Source organism: Primulina eburnea, chromosome 13 (genome assembly GCF_022965805.1).
Source record: "Primulina eburnea isolate SZY01 chromosome 13, ASM2296580v1, whole genome shotgun sequence".
Taxonomy (NCBI): domain Eukaryota; kingdom Viridiplantae; phylum Streptophyta; class Magnoliopsida; order Lamiales; family Gesneriaceae; genus Primulina; species Primulina eburnea.
Genome location: NC_133113.1, coordinates 20,512,019 through 20,518,954, shown reverse-complemented (window position 1 = coordinate 20,518,954; position 6,936 = coordinate 20,512,019). Strand labels below are relative to the sequence as shown.

Here is a 6,936-nt window from a genome sequence, read left to right as displayed (position 1 = left end):
AAGAGTCTGGGATACTACGAACCATTTGTGTTTCCTACACAAGTCTCGCAAGTGGTGTATTTGACTTATCCAACAACGAAGAGAGCAGAATCACATTGGATGCATGTGAGTACTCTACGTATGCGAGCTTATGTCACTGATGTTGAGCCAAATACTGAGCAGAATCAAATTGATGTGAACGATGCATTTCAAAACAACGAAAGTTGACCTCGTGACATCTGAACTCAATTTTTTTGACGTCTCAAAATCTAGTCAATGTTAATGATATGTACGACAACGAAATTGATTTGAACATCATTGAAAGTGAAACAGAAGAGGTTCAATATTCGAGCGACGATGTTCGTGACATTTCCGACGAAAGTGAATAAGGTTGAGTTTATTTATGATTGAATTGTATTTTGAAAAAAAATATATTTTATTTTGTGCGTATAATTAATGAATTTTTTGCATACCTCTATTTTGTACGTATATATATGGCAGAGAAGCAGCATAGCTCAACTCCGTATGATGGTCGTACTCCGATATCGGTCGCAAATAACATTATTTAAACATTATGATGTATGGTTTTAAAATATTTAACGCTATAGTAACAATAAAACTAAACTGTTGCTAAATAAAACTAAATTTAATTTTAATTAGCTATTAGCAAAGGTAATATACAAACCATCGCCATATTTGCGACGGTTCTTGTTAAGCCGTCGCTATTATTGCGACGGCTTAAGATGAACTGTCTCTATGGGCGACAACCTTTTCAACCGTCGCTATTTGCGACGGTTTCACAAAAACGTCGCCGATCTAGATCGACGACGTTTTGACAACACCTGTCGCTGTTGGCGACAGTTGAACAAAAACATCAGCGATGGTTTGCTCAAAATCGGATTGTGATAAACCGTCGCTAAAATTTCTATATATACCGAGGCTCCCGAACATGTTCTTCACCGATTTTCGCAGTTCTTCTCTGGTAGTGTCGAAACTCTATCATTTTTTTCGCATGCAGTTTCGTTTTTTTATTAATGCTAACATCTTTTCGTGTTAATTTTGTAGATTTGCTCGTTGGTTTTATCTTCCATCGTTACGTGATTCTGCATATCTTCACGCAAGTCAGATTTTTAAAGCGTTTTCTTTAATGAAAATTTAATAATTATGTGATACTTTTGCGTAGTAGTTTAATTATAAATTTTAGCGTAATATGTTTTTTACGAAATTTAGCGTAGTAGATTATTTATTTTGTAAATCTTAATGTTATTTTTGTTGATATTTATTTAACTTTTCGTTGTATAGTTTTTTATAATAGAATTTAATTATATTAAAATTTAAACACTTGTAGGCTTCAAAAGATAACACATGAGATATAATTTGACCCAAATAAATAATTTAAACACTCGTAGGCTTCAAACTAAAGCTATAACGTTAAAAAAATTTCGTTCTAATCTTTGAATCTTTTTAAGAATTTGTTTTAATAATTATATATATTAAAATTTTTGTGCAAAAAATATTGAGACACTTGTAGATTTGCTCGTTGGTATTATTTTTAATTGGCCAGAGTGAATTTGTTTTAATAATTTAAACACTTGTAGATTTGCTCGTTGATATTATTTTTAATTGGCTAGAGTGAATTTGTTTTAATAATTATATATACTAACGCCTTTTGATACATGATGTATTTATATATATTAAAATTTTTGTGCAAAAAATATTGAGATTATAGTAAAATAAATTTTTTTAAAAATGAATTTTTATAATAATTTTTATGTTAGGAGTAATATGATCATTTAAAACTCAAAATGAAAAAAAATATATTAGGAAATGTTAGTTATAAATTAGATACAAATTATTAAAATATATTTTATTATTTATTAAATAAAAAAAATTTGTAATTTGAGAAAATGAGTATTTTTTATTTATGAAAAAAACATTATATATATATATATATATATATATATATATATATATATATATATATTAAATATATTAAATTTATTAAAGTTTTGTTTTTTGGTATGGTAAAGTTGATATATCGTGGATTGTATTGCTTAAAGTTCAAAGATTGCCAATTTTTTTAGGTGACAGTGAGCAATTCTTTAATCTCCACAGCATTTCGATTTTTGTTCGCTCCTTGGGAAAATAGACAGAGGGAATATAGCGAGAGAGATCTGTACAAGTGAGAGGTAGGTTAATCTACCTCATCTTCTCTTTGTTACCGTCAAATTCCTTTGATTTTATATATTTATGTTTCGCATATTTTCGGTTAATTCTCTCTGTGTGTGTTTTTTGTGTGTGTTTTTTTAAAATTTTGCCCACGCTAACACTGTGATTAGAACCTTTTGCATTTTTGTTTTCGATGTTCAATGTTAATGTTGTCGTGACTTGATTATTTTGATTTGTTATCATCTATCTAATTTTATTTTATTTTTGTACAATTGGTGTGAAAATGGTGGTCAATTTTCTTTATCGTGTTCTTCTCAAGTTTCTATGAGTTTTTTTTTAATGGTTTTTAATGTGTTTAATTTAATTTTCATTATTAAGTGGTCAAATTTTCTTTCAAAAGTAGATAGCTTGAAGTTTTATTTAATGCTTTGGCTGAGGGAATGACATTCAGAATTAGAGTACATAAAAATATATGTATGTATATATGATTTACTTATAAACAGTAGCATCATCGATAAATTAAAGGGTGTAAGATAGTCCTTTAAAAAGGGGGTGGTGTTGGGAATTAATGGAGCTGGAGTGCTGTTCTTGGTTCAACATTACAATGGGTAATAAGTACAGAGTCGGAATTATATGTGTATGTACTGAATAAAGGATTAGATAACTACCATCCTAACTGAAACATGGAGTGGTTCCCTTTTGCTATATACTACGATTGGTTGGAAATTGCAAGCAAAAGATTGGAATTGAGTCATCTTGAGTTTAAGAAGGAAAAAACACCTACTTCGATTTGGCTTCCAGTGACAGATAACAAGAAGGAAGAAATGCATCAATTCACAAGTAGCGGAATACAATATTGAGGAGAAAAATAGATATTGCTCAGAACCAAAGAAGCTTTAGCACAATAATCTTAGTCTTAACTTCTTAGAATAGTCTGTTTGGATTTAGTAGCTTTTTCTTAAAAGTGTGTTCTTTTTAGAAAAGAAGTAATTTTATAGTTTATATGTGTTTGGATAGGTATTGTAGTGTTTTTAAAAGCACTTAATTAAACCAAAATAAGTGATTTTTCAAAAGCCCAAATTTATAGCTTTTCAGTGTTTTTCTAAATAACTCATATTAAAAAAAATGATTTTCATCTATTTATCTAAATACAAATGTATTAAAAAATTTTACTTAAAAAAGCACATTTAAAAGTAACTTAAAAAAACACTTCTTTAAGCAAAATTATTTTAAATCCAAACGCATTAGTTTCAAGTAATCCATCAAATGACAATTTCTAGAATATCCTCATGCATCTGTAATTTTTATGAACATTGGGCAGAATTTTGCACAACAAACAAATATAATAATTGTTTTACACAATTTAATGTATCCGGACATTGTTCTATTCAGTGTTGAAGGATTATAGAAATGGAAACATGATTCTAATCATGATAGTTGGAATTACCATCAAACCTGCACAATCACAGTATCCTAGCAACATCCTACCATGTCACCATCTAAGAAAAAGGTTTCAACTAAACTCTTCTTTCTATATCCACAATCTTCTATTCCACCAACAAAGAAACTTACTAAAATTACTCAATTTCTTTGTCAATTCCGGTACATCTCCGCTTGAATCTCAATTCATAGTATTAAAATTCTATTATCTCTATTGTGAAGTTTTAGACACATATGTAATATTTTGTCTTTTCTATTGTTTTTTCAGTTCGATGTCTCTTTTTTCTGTGCGTCGGAATACTCAAAGCCTGAATCCAGAGGTATCAGCTCTAATTCATGTTATTGCCAGTACGTGTATGAGTTTTTCTTCATTCATTTAGTGTTTGGTTTTTGGTAGATTATTCAACACATCCTACTTGATATGCCAAGTCTCGATTTCTTCACAACATATGCATTATTGATATTGTTCTGGGCAGAAATTTATTTATATGTTTTGCATTTTTTCGGTGAATTCCCTGTGTGAGTTTTTTTTTTAAATTTTGCCCACGCTCACGCTGTGATTGGAACCTTTTGCATTTTTTACTCAGAAATTGTCCATTGTTAATGTTGTTGTGATTTGATTTTTTTGATTTGTTATCATCTATCTATTTTTATTTTATTTTTGAAAAATTGGTGTGAAAATGGTGCTCAATTTTCTTTGTCGTGTTCTTCTCAAGTTTCTAAGAGTTTTTTAAATGGTTTTTAATGTGTTTAATTTAATTTTAATTATTAAGTTGTCAAATTTTCTTTCAAAAGTAAATACCTTGAAGATTTATTTAATGCTTTGACTGGGGATATGACATTCATAATTAGACTACATAAAAAGTTTAGTAATATTTCATGATGGTAGGCCTCGAGGCCACAAGTGCTTTTGCAGGTGTCCAGTCTTCACCCTCATTTTTATGGATCTTTCATTACATAATATTGTTCGACTTGATGTCGTTGATGATTTAATGCCTTCTATTATTACTGGTGCAGGTGGACCTTTAGATTTGTACAATGATCACCATATATGCGCCCACTTTGGAGTGTTTATTGATGAAAATAAACATCAATGTGTGAATTATGAAATTTTTTCCATATTTCTTGGTTTGCTAGAATCTATTCCTTTTCATTTTACTAATCAAAACGCGAACGCGGCATCAGATTCTCGGTATATTTATTTCTTACATTTTGTCCTGTTGCATATATGCCTTAGTGGATGATAAAAGATTTTTCACTTTTAGTTGCCGTTGTTGATCTTGCATATATGCCTCAGTGGAGGATAAAAGATTTTTAGCTTTTAGTTGCTGCTGTTGTTGATCAAGTAATTCGAATTAGTTATATAGAATTTGTGTGTAATTCATTATAATGAGTGATTTCATTGATGATAAAAATTTAAAGTCATGAATAGTCATTTTTATATTTGAATGTGAATGTCCTGATTTTTGTCTTCAGATGCTACCAATATCTATAAAAACTGCTATTTGAGGACACCAATTTTTCTCTCTTTTTTGCCCTTTTATGAAAAATTAATATTTCAGATTTCTCCTAATTCACCAGTTCTCATTCCACAACTCAATTAACCTACATCCTGTTTCTCATTCCACGTCTCAAGTAAGTAGTTTTCTCCCAATTTATCGGTTCTCAAAAAAGGTTTTTCAATTTCTTTTTGTTCTCAGATTTTCGCTTCCCTTGCACTTTAGGTTCTTAATTCAAAATCTTACCACCCACTTTTTGCACGCTGGGCTCTAGATTCCAAATCTTTCATACAAGGTAAGGACTCAAAATTCTCTGTCTCAAAATCTTTGTTTTTTGTACATCGTTGATATAATTTGCTTTGGATTTTCTAATTTCTATATATACATTTTTTAAAGACTATGAAGAAAACAAACCATTTCTCCTCGGAAAAGAGAGATGGGAAAAACCCACCTTTATTGTTTTAATTTAACAAAGTTGTACTACATATGTTCATTGTGTTAGTTGGAAAAAACCTCTCCCGCTCCGAACATCGGCTTACTCTGTTTGTTAGATGTATTCTAATTTCTTTCAACTAGATAGAGCTTCATCTCTTTGCCTCTTTTGGATTGATTTTCTTTCCTACATTTCAATTCTTTGAATAAAGAAAGGTGTATTCTGGTGTATGGTCAGAAAAAAGTTTATATGAAAACTTCCATTTATTGAGAATTGTTTGTTTTCATCACCATTGTTATAAACTTTTAACCATGTGTGTACTTTTGAATTTATTTTCCATATTTATTCTCATCTCTTCCGATTTTTTCTTAATCAATTTAAATATTAAATCATAGATAATTTAATATTTTATTTTAACCGTTTAATTTTAAATCTCAGGTTTTTTTTACCATATTTGTATATATCTCTTCAGATTTTTCACTCAAATAAAAGATTCGTGAAGATCGAGAAAATCACATTTTAGTTAGATTTTGGTTGATTACAAAGTATGTTGCAGAAATTTTTGAATAGCAACTGAAAATGGGGTGATGAAAACATGATTCAAGGTGATGGTAAATATTTAAGTTATTATCTATTTATTAGGTATTCAATTTCAACCACCATTAAATTTTATAAGTTTCTATATAAATCCACTGTCTATACATTTATGTATAATATTCAAAAATCATTGTATAAATTGATGCAAGTTCAAAAAATTCAATATATAATTTATATCATATTATATCATGAAGGTTTATTATATTATTCTCATATATTCATGACACACGCAACGCGTGTGCCTCAGTTGCTAGTATATATATATATATATATATATATATATATATATATATATATATATATATATATATATATATATATATATATATATATATATATATATATATTCAAATGATTAGCAAGCTCTCCCGATAGGTTGTTGCATTGGTAGGGTTTAGTTGAAGCAGCACTGATGTGAAGACCCATTAGCTGAATTAAACCTCAATGTCTGATTCTCTCACCAGTGAATTAATTTTGCATTGGCCGCGACATGGCGCGGAGGCAAATCCTGTTGTTGAATTCGCAGTTACTTTCAAACCCATTGAATTGCACATCCCGGTTCGCGAATTTTTTTGAATTGCCAACAGATAAAAACAGAAAGAAAGAAACCAGCAGGGTTGTCACAGAGTCTGTCCATTCCTGAAGGGAAATTGGATTACATTTCCATGGAATTGTGACGTCAGAAAAGAACGAAAAGCAGCTCAGAACAAAGACTATTCCGCTTGTGAAGATTCAAGACAGAGTCAGATATGAGACAAGAATTCCCAGCACTATTTCTCTGATGTGCGTATTTCGTTCAACTTCTATTCTTTCTGCCTA

At 29.7% G+C, this 6,936-nt stretch overlaps 1 long non-coding RNA gene across 1 annotated transcript; it reads left to right on the top strand.

Moving 5' to 3' along the window:
* Positions 1-938: 938 nt before the first annotated feature.
* LOC140810943 (uncharacterized) lies at positions 939-6,683 on the top strand. The gene is made up of 8 exons (XR_012113361.1): positions 939-961; positions 1,045-1,100; positions 2,064-2,168; positions 3,541-3,750; positions 3,857-3,908; positions 5,151-5,223; positions 5,313-6,125; positions 6,582-6,683. It is a non-coding gene; the product is annotated as an uncharacterized lncRNA (long non-coding RNA).
* Positions 6,684-6,936: the final 253 nt, after the last annotated feature.